This window comes from Balaenoptera ricei, chromosome 6 (genome assembly GCF_028023285.1).
Source record: "Balaenoptera ricei isolate mBalRic1 chromosome 6, mBalRic1.hap2, whole genome shotgun sequence".
Lineage (NCBI taxonomy): Eukaryota > Metazoa > Chordata > Mammalia > Artiodactyla > Balaenopteridae > Balaenoptera > Balaenoptera ricei.
The window spans coordinates 86373811-86391580 of record NC_082644.1 but is presented as its reverse complement, the minus strand read 5'-3'; the positions used below and the strand labels follow the sequence as shown (position 1 = coordinate 86391580).

The 17770-nt window shown below is 44.4% G+C and overlaps 1 protein-coding gene across 1 annotated transcript in view; it reads right to left on the bottom strand.

Moving 5' to 3' along the window:
* The window catches only part of LOC132367176 (olfactory receptor 13C7-like), a 93483-nt gene that overhangs the window by 72333 nt on the left and 3380 nt on the right, over positions 1-17770 (bottom strand). The gene's annotated exons all lie outside the window — the stretch shown is intronic.

Here is a 17770-nt window from a genome sequence, read left to right as displayed (position 1 = left end):
TCTTTCACGGCAAAATTGCCTTACGGCCAATTAGTGATGCAGCAAAAATATTGCGGTGAAAATGCCTGCGGCAAAGATATCTACAGCAAAAATGCTTACGGCAAAAGTACCCAGGACACTTCGGGACATACTTATAATACTTTAGAAAGTATTCACTGTTTATCTGAAATTGAAGCTTTACCGGCAACCTATGTTTTATCTGGCAGCCCTAATTTAATATAAAACAATAAGAAGAAGGAGAAGAAGAAGAAAGTTGTACCTTGGATTGTTGCTAAAAATCCTGCCTTGAGTCTCCTCTTTTATGTTGTCCCTTCCCCCAGGGAATACTACTGCCAACCATTTATAACAGGAATTGCTCAGCTAGTCCCTTTATTTTACCCTTATCCTTGAGTCTGTCTTACAATATCCTCCAATATCCGTCATTCATTTCCTTTTTCTTTTTCATTCATAAGCCTTTTCAATTTCAAGTTGCAGTTAACAGCACCAGGTATATTCCAGAGTCCATCCTCTTACCTATCTCAAAACTAGAAACTACTAAGTTTCCCTAGGGAAGGGCATAAGAGGACAAATCCAAATGAGAGAGCACAAATAATTAAAAGGCTAAATCTCTGTGGGTGCTCAACTGCAAAGACACAATTGCTTCACTACTCTTGGAGCTTTTAGAAGAAAGCAAACATCCTTTGGAACAGACAAGCCAGGAAAAGATTCTTTCAAGTACCTGTACGTGAAGTTTACCTGAAGCCTGATTAGTTCAAATCTCATTTACCTTGATTTAGAACTAACCCCCTTCTACTACCACCAGATCTTTAGAGGCTTGAAATGGCCAGTTACAAATATAAGAAAATATAATCAACTAAAACATTTTAAATTATATAGAAATTTGGATAATGACTTGATATTTGATGATATTAGGGAATCATTGTTCAGTGTTTCAGGGTGTTGTGATAATGGTATTGTGGTTACATTTTTAATTAAAGTTCTTATCTTTTAAATACATCCTGGACTGTTTGCAGATTAAGTGATAGTTCTGGGATTAGCTTCCAAAGGTAGGATGTGGACTGGGTGGAAGTATAAATGGAATAAACAATCTTCCATTGGGATAATGGGTACCTAGGAGCACAATATACTATTCTTTGTGCTTTTATGTATGTTTGAAGTTTGCCATACTAGAATTTTTAAAATAAAAATTATCCATTCAACAGAATATTATTGTTAAAAAGGAAGAAAATTCTGACACATGCTACAATATGGATGACACCTGAAGACATTCTAAGTGAAATAAGCCAGTCAAAAAAGGCAAATAGTGTATGATTCCACTTATGTGAGGTACTTAGAGTATTAAAATTCATAGAGACAGAAAGTAGAATGGTGCGCTGAGGATGGGAGGAATGGGAAGATAGCGTTTAACTGGTACAGAGTTACAGTTTGGGAGGAGGCAAACAGTTCTGGAGATGGATGGTGGTGATGGTTGCCCAACAGTGTGAAGGTACTTAATGCTACTGAACTGTACACTTTAAAATCATAAATATTATGTTGTGTATACTTTACCCCTGTAAAAAATGATATCAATTTAGTTTCGTAAGTAAAGAGTGCGACTTTCATAATGCATAGCAAAAATAAAAACGGAAAATAGCAATAAAATATAAGTAAGGGAATTAGAAACTAACTTTTATTCTTGAAGAATAAACACATGTTCTTTTCAAGATGGAAAAAAAATCTATCCTCTTAGTCTCCCCAGATAGCAAATTTAAATTTCCTTTTATCTTTGAATGTACAAAATAAAAAGAAATACAAATAATAAATAAAAATTATCATAGAAAGCAAGCCTTGCCATGAGATGGCTTTTACCCAGACAGTAAGTATGACAATTCCTGTAAGGCCCTATGTCCTCACTTTCCCTAAGAACCAGACCACAAACGTCAGGTGAGAGCCGTTCCATATGGCTGAAATCCCTGTGCTGAGCACCCACCACCCATACCCAGCTGCTCTTCCATAGTCATCTTGAATACTAGGGGTCATTACCTGTAATTCCAATCCCTTTGGCCAAATACCAGGAGCTTTACCACAAAAAACAAAAGCAGAAAACAGATAAAATGATAAAGCAGCAATTCTAAGAAAATCCCATTACTATCTAGGATCCACATGGCAAGTTTCCTTGCAAGATTAAACATCTCCTGCTTTTGCAGTCACTGTTTTTCATTTTCTCTTGCCCTGAAAGATAACTGACAATATTCGGTTACCTCTAAAATGTCAAAGCCCATGGAAATAATCTAATTCTTGCAGTGTTCCCTAAGTACCCATCCCACCACATGTGTCTCTAATCCAACGCAAGCACCACGGGCTTAGGGCTGAGGACTCTATGGGTCCTCTGACTGGGGCCTTCCAGGATGCCAACCCTCCAGGGAACTCATCCTCATGTAGTGACCTGGCCGTGCCTAGGGTCCACCTCCTCCACATCAGGCAAACAGCCCGAGTGACAAGCAACACAGCAGTGTATGTAGCAAGGAAGACCCTGCTTCCATGGAGCTAGAGCCAAGAGGAGAAAATGAACGTTGAAGGAGTTCTAAGTGCGGAGAGTGCCATTGTTACCGAACCCAGGTCTGGCTGCTCGCTGCTCAAAAGCCAATTCTCGAGAGACAAGTGTTGGTAGGAAAGGACAGGTTGCTTTATTTTTGAGACCGGCCACCGGAGGGGAGGGCGGACGCCTGTCCAAAGGCCGACTCCCCCCTTGACAATCAGGGGGCAAGAGCTTTTATAGATAGGGGAGGGGGCTACATGCAGAAACAATACAGTCAGCTCTCACAGTCATCTTGAAGTTGGTCATCGGTGATCTGACCAGCGTCATCTCGATTGTTTTAGGTACAGTTAATCTTCAGTTCTACTGTCGGTTTGTTTCCATTTCTCTGAGGCCGATTCTTAGAATTGTGGCAGCTTATGTCATGGCTACAGCCTGGTCATCATATAGTTAACTTCTTCCTCCTGATGGGGGCTTCAGTATCTATAAGACAGCTCCCAGGATATGGTTCAGAATATTATCTATAGCCCTTAAGGAGGAACTAGAAGTCCTTGACTATGCTTAATGACTAAACTATTATTATTTGGTCTCCTTTGACTGTTTTCCTCTGTTTCTGCATTATCTCACTTCTCTGATTAAACTTATTCTTTGGCTAAATTTTCTCCACAGACAAAAGGCAGGCTGAGGACATGGCGGGCGGGTGGGGGGAGTATCATAGGGTCCTGCTCCGTTTCACCATGAAGGAGTACAGAACACTTTGGAAACCCAGGATGGGCTTCCTAACCTAGCCTAGTGTGGCAGTGGTCAGGGAAGGCTCCTCTGGCATGAGACAGGAAGAGGGGATCGAAGTTACTGCTCATCCTGGAAAAAAACCTTCCAATGGGATGCCCTGACTCAGGAGGTATCCAGAGGGCAGAGCTTGAGTAGAGGATGCTGGGGAGAACAGCTTCCGCCCTGGATGGGCTAGAAACAGGCGAAGTAGCACAGTCATAAAGAGCACAGGCTGTAGAGACAAACAGTCCTGGGTTCCGTTCCCAGCTCCATCACTTAATAACCGCGGAAATGTAGGCAAGGTTCTTGACTACCATATAAGTTGATATACCCTTAATATATCGTGTATGTATTATTATGCCACAAAAGTCTCTGTCTCTTTCTGTGCTTCGACTTGTGCTAAAAAAAGGTGAACTCTTGTTATCCCACCTTGGTGTGGTGTGTCTCACTCATGCCAAAAGGGAGACGGTGTGTGACGGGCCCTAATAAAGGGGTAAGGAGTGGGGAAATCCTGCCACATAAAAATGGAGTTAACACAAACTGCACAGGCAGGACACATAGAATGTGCACAGTAAATATTTGTTGGGTAGAACTGATGAACAAAATTAGTAAAAGGCACCAAGCACAGTGCCTGACACACTGGGAATTTTCAATAACTACAACTATAAAATTAGTATTATTATCAGATGCTTGCCGAGATCTCTCCCATTTAACCACCAAATCTCTAAGGCATGAATGAGTTAGGATCAGGCTCACATCCAGTGGACACTGAAGACCTTCTTCCCTGGGGCCCAGAACAGGGTACCCAGAGGAGCCACTGTGTTTGTGAACCTTTTCCCCCCTTCAGTTACCTTCTCCCACTAACTCTGCACTCATGGGAAGGCAGGACATCGTCCCTAGAGCCTTGGAGAGCACACCTCACATTCCAGACTTTGAATTACCTCTGGGATCAGCGCCTTTGCTGGCATCATTGCTAGATCTTCACATCTACTCCAAGAGAGAGACAGGCTGGATTCCTATCCACATTCTGCAGGTGAGAAACCTGAGGCTCAGAGAAAGAAGGGAGTCTGCCCTGCTCAGAGGGTGAGCCAGGACTCTGGACCCAAATCCTTAGCTCCTGATCCCCAGGCCAAAGCTAGTTCTTTCCATTTTCCCATTTCTTTTTCATTATTTTCAATCCAAATGATGATTTTTTTTTCAGAGCACAAAATAACACATGCCCATTGTAGAAAGTTTGGACAAAACCAAAGCAGTATAAGAGGGAATTTGATCTCCTAGAGTTAACTGCTCTAAAAAGTTTGAAATAAGTTCCCTCTGTTAATTTTTTAAAAAATTTTTTGTAGTTTTATTGTGGTATAATTAATGTATTACAATTTTTTAATTGTTCATTTTTATACACATTTTTATGTGATTGAGAATATTATTGTATGTGCACATTTATATCTTATGATTCACCTAATTTTATATCATAACCAGCCCTACTATGTTACTAAAAACCCTTTGTTAACATCTTTTGATGTGTGAATAATTTTCCATTTCCATTACTACACCACAGTTACTGAGTATGCCACTTATTGGTGGACACTTTGTTTACAATGTTTCTCTTGTAAATGATGATGAGATGAACATTTTTGTTGAGAAGACTTGATTCATTTTTTTTAATGCTTTCCTTAGGACTGAGTTCTAGAAGGGGATTGCTGGTTCAACAGGTATCATCTGATCCCTGATGCTCTCACCAGCAGGAGGTGCTCAAAGGAAAGCCCTCTCCAGTTGATACACTGTCATTCAGAAGCAAAGTAACTTCTAAATTAGTTAAGTAAATTTAATAGAAAAGTGTAATCTTTAACTTTTCAAAATATGCTTTGTATTTCTTTTTTTTTTTTTTGGCTGTGTTGTGTCTTCGTTGCTGCGCATGGGCTTTTCTCTAGTAGCGGCAAGCGGGGGCTGCTCTTTGTTGCAGCGCGCGGGCTTCTCATTGCGGTGGTTTCTCTCGTTTCGGAGCACGGGCTTCAGCAGTTGTGGCACGCAGGCTCAGCAGTTGTGACTCGCGGGCTCTAGAGCGCAGGCTCAGTAGTTGTGGTGCACGGGCTTAGTTGCTCCGCGGCATGTGGGATCTTCCCGGACCAGAGCTCGAACCCGTGTCCCCTGCATTGGCAGGAGGATTCTTAACCACTGTGCCACCAGGGAAGCCCACTTTGTATGTTTTGAAACATATTGGTCTTATGTCTGACAGCTTCAGTAGGTGTAAAACTTACTAAATATTCCAGTTGAAATTCAGTGAAGATATTATGGGATCATGCTAAATTCCCAGGTGCCATTAGAATAAGTTAAATAGCTCCTATTGTACCCAAGTTGCCCAGGTAGCAGAGGTCCACAAGAATGGATCTCAGAGCAACTTTGCCAGCCCCAACCCATCCTCCAAAGTCCAGACTAGAATAACACCTGCCTGCTCAACATCTCTACTTGGATGTACAGTAGAATCCTCAAATTTAATAAGTCCAAAATAGAACTCTCAGTTTCTCAATGCCCCTCTTCCAACTTGCTCCTTCCCCAATTTTTCCCATATAAGTAAATGGGGCATCACCACCCACCTGGTTGCTCAGGCTGAAAACCTATGGGTCTTCCTGACTCTTCTTTCCCTCACCCTCTCCATCCAGTGTATCAGGGAGTCCTGTCTGCCTCCTTCAAAATATATACAAATTGAGCCTACTCAGCAGGTGCACGTGCTTCCCATTCTTCATGTTTCAGAGCATGTTCCTCCCCAGCTCAAAACCCACCCATGGCATCCTGTCGCACTGGGAAAATAAATCCCAATTCCCACACAATCCATGTCCTGTCCACCTCTGCAGCCTCATCTCCCACCACTCGCCCCTCCTTCCCTTCCCTCCAGCCACACTGACGTCCTCCCAAGCTCCTTACTTGACACCAAACTCCCAAGCTCCTTTCTGCCACAAAATCTGGAATGTGCTTTGTCCAGATTGCCAAACTTCGCTCTCTGTCACATCACTCAGGCCTCTGCATGAAGCACAGCTTCTCATCTACCTAAGATGGACACCCTGCCATTGCTTTCCCTCCCCCTACTACTTTATTCTTCCCCATAACACTCATTACCACCTGACAAGTAATCTCTTAATTTGTTTACTGACTGTCTCCCCATGTGAATGTCCACTCCATGGGGGAAGGGGCTTCATCTGCTGTGTTTATTACTAACACATGGTGCCCAGCACAGGGCACAGTATAGTGCTTAACACATAGCAGTGCTCAATAAATGTTTGTTGAATGAATGAATGAGGGAGGGAGGAAGAAAGCTTTCATTGTGAAGAATGTGCATTAGATTCACTTTGGCTTATAACAAAGAAGAACAAAGAAAAGGTCATTCTCTGCAACTTGAACTGCCATTGAGAGGGAATAAACTATAAGGGCTTCGTAAAGTGTAAACCACCAGACAAATGGAGATTATTATCATTACATTAATATGACATCGTGCTAGATGCTGTGTGCTCTGTAAAATGGACAGGACATAGACCCTGCTCTCGTGAATAAAGTCATCAGCCAGTTGAGATGCTCACAGAAGGCTTTTGATCAAGGGAAACAGTTTATTGTAGGTACACTAAATTTCTGAGACTATTGGACACTTTTATTCAAAGAAAGCATTTAAGAAAGTAATCATTTCAATTTTAAGAATTGAACTTTGAAAATTAATTTTGTTTTCAAACACTAATAAAAAATCAGTGTTTATTAAAAAGTAGCTATATATGGAAAAAATGAATACTTTGTTAATAAAGTTTAATTTACTGTAAAGCAAGTGGATCCCATTTCTGGCTTCTCTAGTTGCCCCATGAAATTATCTAGCAGCTGTAACTAAACAAGAGTGGCATCTAGTGGCCACTAGCATAAACTACAGCTCCTTGAAAGGTCAAGTCCGAGAGAGCCTGGGTGTCGTTTCATCCACCTTGCGGTTTACCAGATTTCCAGATTTCACAGAGATATAATTTATTTTTAATGGAGACTTACATGGAGTTGTCGAGATTTTATTTTGTTGAGTTAGGATGTTAAACAACAACAATAACAAATACCACCTACTATCTAACAATAAATAGAACATAATCTCAGAACAAAGGAAATGTACTTCAAATATCAAATATTTAGCTTTATAAAAAATGTTCCAGGGGGCTTCCCTGGTGGCGCAGTGGTTGAGAATCTGCCTGCCAATGGAGGGGACACGGGTTCGAGCCCTGGTCTGGGAAGATCCCACATGCCGCGGAGCAACTAGGCCCGTGAGCCACAATTACTGAGCCTGCGCGTCTGGAGCCTGTGCTCCGCAACAGGAGAGGCCGCGATAGTGAGAGGCCCGCGCACCGTGATGAAGAGTGGCCCCCACTTGCTGCAACTAGAGAAAGCCCTCGCACAGAAACGAAGACCTAACACAGCCATAAATAAATAAATAAATAAATTTTTTAAAAAAGCATTGAGATTCATGATTATTAAAAAAAACAAATGTTCCACATTGTCTTTTCTTTCTTCAATAGGAAAATGAGACCTGGAAATCTTTATGGACAGGTACGAATGTATAGCCTGGTAATTGGGAACTGGTGCTTAATTGATAAATTCTTTCTACAATAGAGTGTCCTCGGCTTAAGTGCTCCCAGCAGTGGAGAGGTACCCCCCTCCACTACCTCCTTCCAGCTCTGCTAGATAGGTTTCTCTTTAAGTAAGGGTAAAATTGGCCGCGTCTATGCATGGGTCCTGATTTTGGCCTGGGGAGTCTCCATGAAGAAGCCTAAATTCTTTTTTATTTTGACGTATGAAAGTGGCTCTCAGATCCCCAGCGCTCACCTCTCATGATCTCTTCCCTAGGCTGAATCCCCTTGTTCCTTCAACCAGTACTTATACTCTCAGCTGGCGGAGCAATAAAGTACATTCTATGCCTTCCAGGAGTCTGGTTGCTACAAAGTTAAGATTACAGACATTCCTGAAAAGATCCCGTGAAGGATTAGAAATCTGAAAACTTCTTTCCCCAGGCTAACCAACTCAGAGCAGTAAATAGTTGGCTGGTAGGAAGCAGCAGCATAGCACAGGAAGATCAGCTCCGTGCTTTGAGATGACCTAGAGGGGTGGGATAGGGAGGGTGGGAGGGAGGCTCAAGAAGGAGGGGACATGTGTATGCTTACAGCTGATTCGCTTTGTTGTGCAACAGTAAATAACACAGTATTGTGAAGCAATTATACTCCAGTAAAGATCTATTAAAAAAAATTTTACTTACTCGTCAACCTTGGCAGACAGGCAGGAGGCACCCAGGGGGCTACAGTCTCCTACATTACAAATTATATCATTTGCACGTCTAGGTCAAATCTCCTCCCCCAGGCCTCCCGAGTCACTGAATAATGCTGAGTTCTTTCATCGATCATACTCCGTTACTGACCTTTCTAAGTTTCTTCCTAGTGGTCTGTGCTTTCCATAGGAACACATGGATTAGTCTGCCGTTTAATTCATTTTAGCTGTGAGTGATTAAAAGAAAAGAATAGTACGCCCTCCCTATTTAAGGACATTTCCCAGACGTTGCACCCCACTTTGTTGGCCACTCCTAGCTCCAAGGGAGGCTGTGTTGTTTTTGTGCTAAGAATAAGTATGAAGGGGGGGGACTTCCCTGGTGGTCCAGTGGCTAAGACTCCACGCTCCCAACGCAGGCGGCCCGATTCTATTCCTGGTCAGGGAACTAGATCCCACATGACTCAACTAAGAGTCCGCATGCCACAACTAAAAAAGGGTCCCGTATGCCGCAGCAAAGATCCTGCAAGCCACAGCGAAGATCTCCTGCATGCCGCAACAAAGACCGAGCGCAGCCAAATTAATGAATAAATATTAAAAAAAAAAAAAAAAGAATGAAGAAGAAAACAGGTTGGAGACAACCAGCTATGTTGACAACTAACTTGTGCCACGTGTACAAGATCAGACAGAGGTCAAGTGATTACTAATCAATCCTGGTGGTCAGCCTCTCTGGAAAATCACTAAACTTAACACCAAACTGTATAGGACTCCACACCTAAAATGCCCTAAAATAAGATGAATGACAATGACCAGTGGGCAAAATTGGGACCAATGAAAACATAGCCAGTAGAATCATGATCATTCAAACAAATGGGATGTGTTAACTCAGATTTTCTGGATTAGTGTTTCTCTGCAGGAATTCCTTCCCAGCATTTCTCAGAAATGTTATGTTTTTCCAAAGCCCAAATCCTAATAAAAATAAGTTGAGGAATCTAGAAACCTGAGAAAACTATTCCCCTGTGAGAATTAAAACTTAATGATCAACATAGAGATCTCACTAGTTCAAAGGAATCCACTAATACCAAATCGAAAGCGAGAGTAGAAAACGCAAAAGCATGTATTGGAAAATTAAGGTCGACAGTTCCAGAATGGAATGGGAGCAGGAAGGAGAGATGTGGTCACAATCTAATCGGTCTTGCCTGTGGTGTGGTAGAGCTGGCTCACAAAGGAGAGAGAGAGAGCAGCCAGTTACGAGCATCCCTTTCTGACTCTCGGTGACATCACGTCAGTAGCTTGAAATTGACCCTAGTGGGAATATTTACATCTCCCCTCAGAAATTGACAAAAGCTACATATTATGACTTCCCCCCCGCCCCCAGGGAGTCAGTTTACCAGCACACACTGGTTATAAGTGTGTGCTTGTGGCCTGGTCTGTTTCTAACAGCAAGTCATTTCTACAAATAAAATAAATATTAGTAAGTTCATACACATAGGATATTTATACAAATCCTATGAGTGGTGTCAGAAAAAAATAACAAACTTTGGAAGCAAAATAAGTCCTTATATTGGCAATTTCAACAAGTGATTCTGTGTAGTGCTATTAACGTTGCTAGCAGGTCTGAACATTAATACTATATGAAAACTTTCCAATAATGTAGTTGGCATTTCCAAATATTTGAGTATTCACCATAGGCTACAGTTCTTTGTAAATACTTAACAGAAGAGATGCAAAAGAAAAAGATGTGATTGTTGTTGTAGAACACTCCAACATGAAATCAGAAACTGCTCTAAAATCTGAATTGGCAAGAGCAATTTTTTTTTTTTTTAAACCCAAGAGCTGGATTTATTTGCTCACTATTCATTTTCACATCCCACCATCTCCACAACTTTCAGTAAAGTAAGGACTACCAAACAGGGGTCTCCAATCAGGTCCAGGCAGTAGCCACCAGCAAGGGCAATATTAAATTCAATGGCAAAATCAAGACCGAGGCAAGCAGACCAAAAAAAAAAAAAAATTATAATAAAAAAAGGAAATGAGCTTCTATGAAGCAACATGCACCCTAACACTCAACTTGAAGATGTTTGGGATGCACTCTTAATTCAACCAACATCAATGCAAAATGAAAGTTTTCTATGTCTGGAATATCTGTCACAAAGCAAAGATCAAGATTATCTTTAATTCTTGTCTTTTTAAAGTTGGAGCAATTAATTCTTTGTCTTTTTAAAGTTCATTTATCAAAGTATAACTTTTAAATATCAAATATTTGTGGTATTCTCTTTCAATTTTAAGTGATTTTGTTTGGAATTTATTTGGGGTTAATGTTTCCTTCCTTTTAACGTTTTCTATATCCAATGTTTGTATTAGGTTGAGATCATTTTTCCATGTTATTGAAATAATCTTGGCATAATATATTGATTCATAATAATAACAAACTATAAAACTATGTTATTTACTGAAAACTTCTGAAACTTTAAGCATCATTCTATCACAGAACATTATTCACTGTTTATTATTACGGTCACTCATTATTTAAAAGCATGTAAATAAGTGTTATGAATAGTGCATAATAATTTATGATTTCAGAAATTCTCAAGAATTCCTGGAAATTGCAATTTGTCGTTCCTGGCTGCTGAACATTAGTATCAGCTGGGAATTTGGAAACATCATTCTGGATCATTGACTTTCAAACTTTCTGAAGCAGCAGACCTTTTTTTAATCAAACAAAATCTACCTTGGAAATAGAAGATATAAAGGAGATAAAAATGAAACTCTGGCTGAAGGAGATGGGAGAATAAGGAGATGTGACCCTGTCCTAAACTTTGCGACCAAATCGCTGAATGGCTTGGGGTTCATCACTTTAGTGTCTCGAGGTCTTAGTTTTCTCATCTGTAAACTACGGTCGATACCGCTCCACTGGGTCCCCGTGCATATCGCAGGAGACAGTTGCGATGATGCTGCAGAAGAGCTTTGCAAACCTGGGACACCTTGTAGAGCTTCAAGTGCTGGACAGACAGAGAACTTCCACACACCTGATCCAGCCCTTGTGCTGTGAGCCTGATGGAAGAGCAAGGACCCCAGACTCCACGCCCCACCCTGGCTACTTTCCTAGGACTCTCTCTCTGCCAGTGTCCCTTCCTTTTAAGAGCTGGGGTTTCAAGACGTAAACAAGACCTCAGATTTAAAGTGGGATCAGGCAGCAAAACACAGACATTTTTATTCCTCACATGAAAATTATGAATTGTGAAAAGGGGGTTTGAATTTTGAGGAAGTTCCAAGTTCACTGAAATGGGGACCAGAAAGTTGTATTTCAGTCTGGAACTGCCATACAGTCTAGAGAAATGTCAGGTCCCTCACAGAACATCAGGTCACACATCTGTAAAAGGCCAGGCGGGCTAGGATGACTCCGTTTTTCCACTCACAGGATTCATGTTGCCTCGTTCCCCAGCTAAGCTCACACAGGAAAAGGAATCAATTTTGTTCATCTGTGTCCAGAGTGTTCCTGCTAAGTGGAGCTCTGGCATTCCTCCGGCCAGAGAGCTCTTTTTGCAAATAACAACAGTAATAGTAAAGTTTGCTCTTTTTAACCTTTGTACCATCTTATTAAAAAATAATGTTACATGGAAAAAAAAGCAACAAATTCTTATTAAAATATATTCAAACGATGCAGAAGAATATAAAGAAAACAGTGTTTCCTTCTCCCTCCGAGCCTATCCCTAGTGGTAATCATATCCTTCCAGACTTTTCTCTATGTTTATACAAACACATACACATAAGTGTAATTTAGGAGTTTTTTGGTTCTTTTTTTTCCTTAGGAAGAAAGGATATTTATTTGCTCCCCCTTTCTTCTTATAAGACCATTCTGTAACTTACTTTTCTTTCTCTATTTTTAGTAGGCAGTTTCCAAGTCAGTACATTTTTGTAATGACTATTATTCCATTTTGTGGCTGTACCACAATTTGTTTATATATTTCTCTGTTGGTGGTACTTGGATCTTTATAATACTTTGCTATCAAAAATAAAACTGCAAGAACACCCTTGCGTGCTTGTATGGCTGTTTCCACAGGACAGGGCTGGGATTGTTGGAGATACACATCGCATAACACCTAGCACAGCCTGACGGTCACCGTGTTGTTACTCTCACCCTACTCATCTGACAAGTATGATTCCTATCTTCCCATCCTTTTCTCTAAAGTAGTCCAGCCCATCTATCCCCCGAGCCCAACCGCCTTCTTCAGCTCTAATACTTGCATCCCCTCAGATGCCACCTTATTTGTTCCTTGACAGCCAGGAATGGGATTCCTGATGGGCAAATTCCGACCTTGGTGAACACTAATGGCGGAGCCAAGGATACTCTGCTGCTGTAACAAGTTACCACAAACTTAGTGGCTTAAAACAATACAGGGGTACTATCTTACAGTTCTGGAGCCAGAGTCCAAGATGGGACTCACTGGGACTCGTGTCAGAGGGCTGAGTTCCTATCTGGAGACGCTAGGTCTGTTTCCTTGTCTTTTCCTTTCCAACTTCTAGAGGCTGCCCTCATTTCTTAGCTGGTGGCCTTCACATCACTCTGACCTGACTTTCATGCTTCCCTCTTTCACATTTAAGGACCCTTTTGATTACATTGGACTCATCTGGATAATCCAGAATAATCTTTTTATTGATTGATTGAATGATTGATTGAATTTTGGCTGCGTTGGGTCTTTACTTGCTGTGCGTGGGCTTTCTCTAGTTGCAGCGAGCAGGGGCTACTCTTCGTTGTGGCGCGCGGGCTTCTCACTGCGGTGGCTTCTCTTGTTGCAGAACATGGGCTCTCAGCATGCGGGCTTCAGTAGTTGTGGCACGTGGGCTCAGTAGTTGTGGCTCACGGGCTCTAGAGTGCAAGCTCAGTAGCTGTGGCGCACGGGCTTAGTTGCTCCGCGGCATGTGGGATCTTCCCGGACCAGGGCTCAAACCCGTGTCCCCTGCATTGGCAGGCGGATTCTTAACCACTGCGCCACCAGGGAAGTCCCAATCCAGAATAATCTTATTTTAAGGTCAATTGATGAGCCAGTGGAATTCCATCAGCAACTGTAATTCCCTTTGCCATGTAATATGAGCGGCGGCAGGGCAGCCCCTGACAGCAGTGGGCCCTGCTATCTCCCTCCACAACAGTGTGGGGCGGAGGCAGGAGGGGCCAGAGGCGGGAGAGGCCCTGGCAGGTTTCTCAGCCTTCCCTGAACTGGGGACCGGGGATAAGAATCCATGCGCCCTCTCAGGAGGCAGAAGGTAGGTGCGTGTCTAGCTAAGCCTCTCCCGCAGGCTAGGCTGAGTCCCAGGACACTCCTTCTACCCTCCCCAAGCCACCCAAACACACCCCCCAGGCCCTGAAGTCCCCGCAGTCACCCTCACATCCAGATCCCAGCGTTTCCTAGAAACTTAGCAACCATCCCCCCACTCCTCAGCCCTTTCTACCTCAACCCTGTGAATTACGCAGAATATGTGTGTGTCTGTCTGTTGGTCCTGAGAATTTGTCACCATTTCTACGTCTGTGTTTGACTGGGTTTTTATATCTCTTCCTCAGATTGGAGTTGGTTCATTTTATAACTTAGAAAAATTAATTTTGTTCTTTTCCTTTGTTAGTTTCTTGCTGTCTCTTATCCAAAAGCAAACCATTTATTACAGGAAATACAGATAAACAAAAAGGGAAAACATGAAACACACAAACATCCCGCCCACCTGGAGACAATCACTACTTAACACCTGGGCATGTAGCTCTCCACACCCTCTTCTATGCATCTAAGTGTATTTTAACAGAAATAGAATTTTACCACAGGGCACGTTTATAGTTCTCCAATTCCCTCTACTTTTTACTTACTGATATATGATAAATGCCCTTTTATGGTAATGAGTTTAAATTTACCTCATTGTTTCTACACCTGCCTAGTGTCATGTTGTGTCTCTGCTAGGATTTGCCCGGCCCCCCTCTGATTGGTGTTTAGTCTGCTCCTAACTTTCACTCTTACAAATGCACTGGATGGATGCATCTGTGTGTGTGTGTGCGCGCGTATAGCAGTGTGTGTCTTTTCAAGTGTCGTGTCCTGAGGGGAGCGGGGACTGGCAGAGCACAATGGCCCTTTTCAACTCCTTGGAACAAGTGGTTTCCTTTAAGGAAGGTACTTTTCCGGAAAACATGTTATTTCAGGGTCTCCTGATTCCAGAATCCAGCCTGTCCCAGAGAGAAACACCAAGCTGCTTGCAGGGTCAGGAGTGTGGAGGAAGGGCAGGCGGAGGGGCAGGGGCTCCTGACAGCTGGGTTTCCAGGCTCTTCCCTCCCTCACATGGCCTCTAGACAAGGGGGCAGGATTCTCACCCCCTCTGCACCAGGCTGAGGCCCAGCCAGTGAGTGGCGTGGGCAGCGCTGGGACAGAGCTGGGCAGGGTTCTCCCTCCCCTTTGTCCGGGGGCGGACCTGGGCGTGGAGAGGCACAGTCTATACCTCTGCAGGGAGGCCTTGGCTGGGCAGCCCGGGGCTGAGGCCTGTTAACCCAGAAGTCCAACCCTTGGCAGAGTTATCTGGGGTGAGGTTTCCTGGGCTGCCTGTTCAAACTGTATATGGCAAAGACCTCTTCCTTCTTCAAAGGCAGATCCAGGTGGGTCACGTGTGAGCAAGGCTCTTGTACAGGGAAACCCAGGGCAAATCAGATCCCTGGTGCTCCAGCCTTTCCTTCATCCTGAAGATATGAAATGGGTTGGCTGAGACTTGCAGCCCCCATTTACAGAGGAAAAAGGGCAGGTTCATTTTGTGTCTGCAGGTTCTAGCAGCGCTGGGACGCACTGGCCCAGAGCGACACACAGCGGGGGCTCAGGTCCCTCGGCTGTAAAATGGAGATGAGGGGGTCGCTGTGAACAAAGAAGACAAGATGAAACGCAGAAAGCATAGTGCCTGGCACACAGTAGGAGTCCAGTAAATAAGAACTAGTATTAGCAGAATGAACAGAGAGAATGCTGCCTTTGGAGACTGAGAGATTGGGGGTTCAAGTGCGGCTCCACCCAGACTTCCAGGTGACCTTGAGCAGCCTCTTCCCTCACCGCCACCAAGTAAACACTCCCGGCTTTGCCAGCCTCCTGGGGCCAGCCTTAGCCTCTGTCCTTACACTGCCACCTCCTCCCTTGAGGATAGAGGGGCTCCGTGCTGGCCTGTTAGAGAACCCCTCCCTCTTCTTACACAATGGGCTGCACTGGGAGGAACGGCAGGAGCACTTCAGGCCAACACACAGCACGGCATACTCACACACACGCCTGACATACTCACACACATGCCTGACAACACACACACACGCACAACATACACACTCACACCATACAGCGTGCACACACAGATGCCACACGCACACACCACACCCAAACCACACACATTCTCGCATCCACACACATAAGAAAAGCAGGACTGTGGGAGCTGCTCCTCCCTTCTCCGGGGCATCATTCCAGGCTCTCCTTGACCCCAGTTCCCCTAGACCCATCTCTGAGCAGATGCTCCGGCTTCACCAAGGAAACAGACTATCTGGCATGATGCCCTCATCTCCCTCCTTCCCCACGTGCCCCCCACACAACATGAGCATCTACCCATATCCTCAAGCATCTTTCCCAGCAGCATTGCCCTGCCCCCCATCTGCCATCCAGACCTGACCCCTCGGAGCCCCTCTGCGTGCTCCAGCTCCCAGCCACACCCTTCTGTGGGTCCCTGCCTTGCTGGCGACTGTCAGTGTCTCGCTCTGCAATCCTTCTCCTTCGGGCCTTCCATATGCTCAACCTCCCTCCCCTTCTTAAAAAGACCAATAGTAAACTCTCCCTCTGGCCACAATACATCGCCCTTCTTCCCTTCAAATTATCTTCAGCTGTGATCTCCTGCTGACTCAGCTCCCGCTGACTCCACCGCCCCTGTGCACGCACGTGCCCACGCACACGCACACCACTGTAGGGCTGCTCCCTTCACTCCTCTCAAACTGTTCTCGTCAAGGTCATTGTCAACTGTCACGTTGCATAACCCAAGGCCTCTTCTGGGTGCTCACCTTCGCTGGCCCCCCTGATGCTTTCAACCCACTGACCCGCCCTCTCTGAGAACCACTCTTCCTCGTAGGGTTGTCCGATAAAATACCAGACACCCAGTTCAATCTGAACCTCAGATAGACAACGAGTAATGTTTTAGTATAAGTGTGTCCCAAATACTGCATGGGACCTATGTATACTAAAAATTATTTGTTGTCTACCTGAAATTACAATTAACTGATGTCCTGTATTTTTTTTACTAAATCGGGTAACCCTACTCCCCACTTCTCTGCCCCCTTCGCTCCCCACCTTCCTGCCCCTTCTCTAGCTGCTCCTCCTTGGTGCCTCCTTTCTGCCAGCCTGCTCCAGGGTGCTGGCCTTGACTGCCTGCCCTTCTCAAACTCCCTGCTTTCCTGGAACAGCCTCTCCCTCACCCTTGGCTCCACTGCCACTGTGGGCCGGCCACCCTCTGAGTCTCCAAGAACCTTCTCTCAGCTCCTGCTGCAGGAGCCACCTCTCCCCTGTAGCAACAGCAGGTTGCAACGCTGGTGTGTGTGTGTGTGTGTGTGTGTGTGCGCGCGCGCGCGTGTGTGTGCGCGCTAGGAAAGACTGCTCCTGCCCAGCCTGACAAGGAAGGCTGCCTCTTTGTTGCCTTCATCTTCTGTTGCCCGGAAACATGCTGGCCAGATGTGGCAAGAAGTGGTTCCCTCAGGAGCTGGCTGTGGCCCAGCCTCGTCTCCTCACGCCCGCTCAGGCTGAACTGCTTACTCCCTGCCCGCACGTTCTCTGAACCTCCATTCATGCCGCCATTCCCTCTGTCTGGACACCCTCCCCCAAACTCTGCTTGCTGAAGTGCCAACTTTTCTTCAAGTCCAACTCAAGAGCCACCTCCTCCCAGGTTTCCCTGGGTCTCCCAGCTCTCCCTCCCTTGAGCACCTGTGTTATTTGCACCCTTGTCCAGGTGACTATATTGGGAGTTCATCGAATGCTGGGACCAGGTCTGGTTGACTCCCACATTCCCTGGGCGGGGCCTGGTACACAGTTGGTGCTCAGCCAGTGTTTACTGAATGGAGGAGTGAATGACAATGAGTGAATGAGTGATGAGATGAATGAATGAATGAATGCATGAGTAGACGAGGAAGTAAGGCTAAGCGAGTAGATGGAGTGGGTGGATGGATGGGTGGATGGGTGG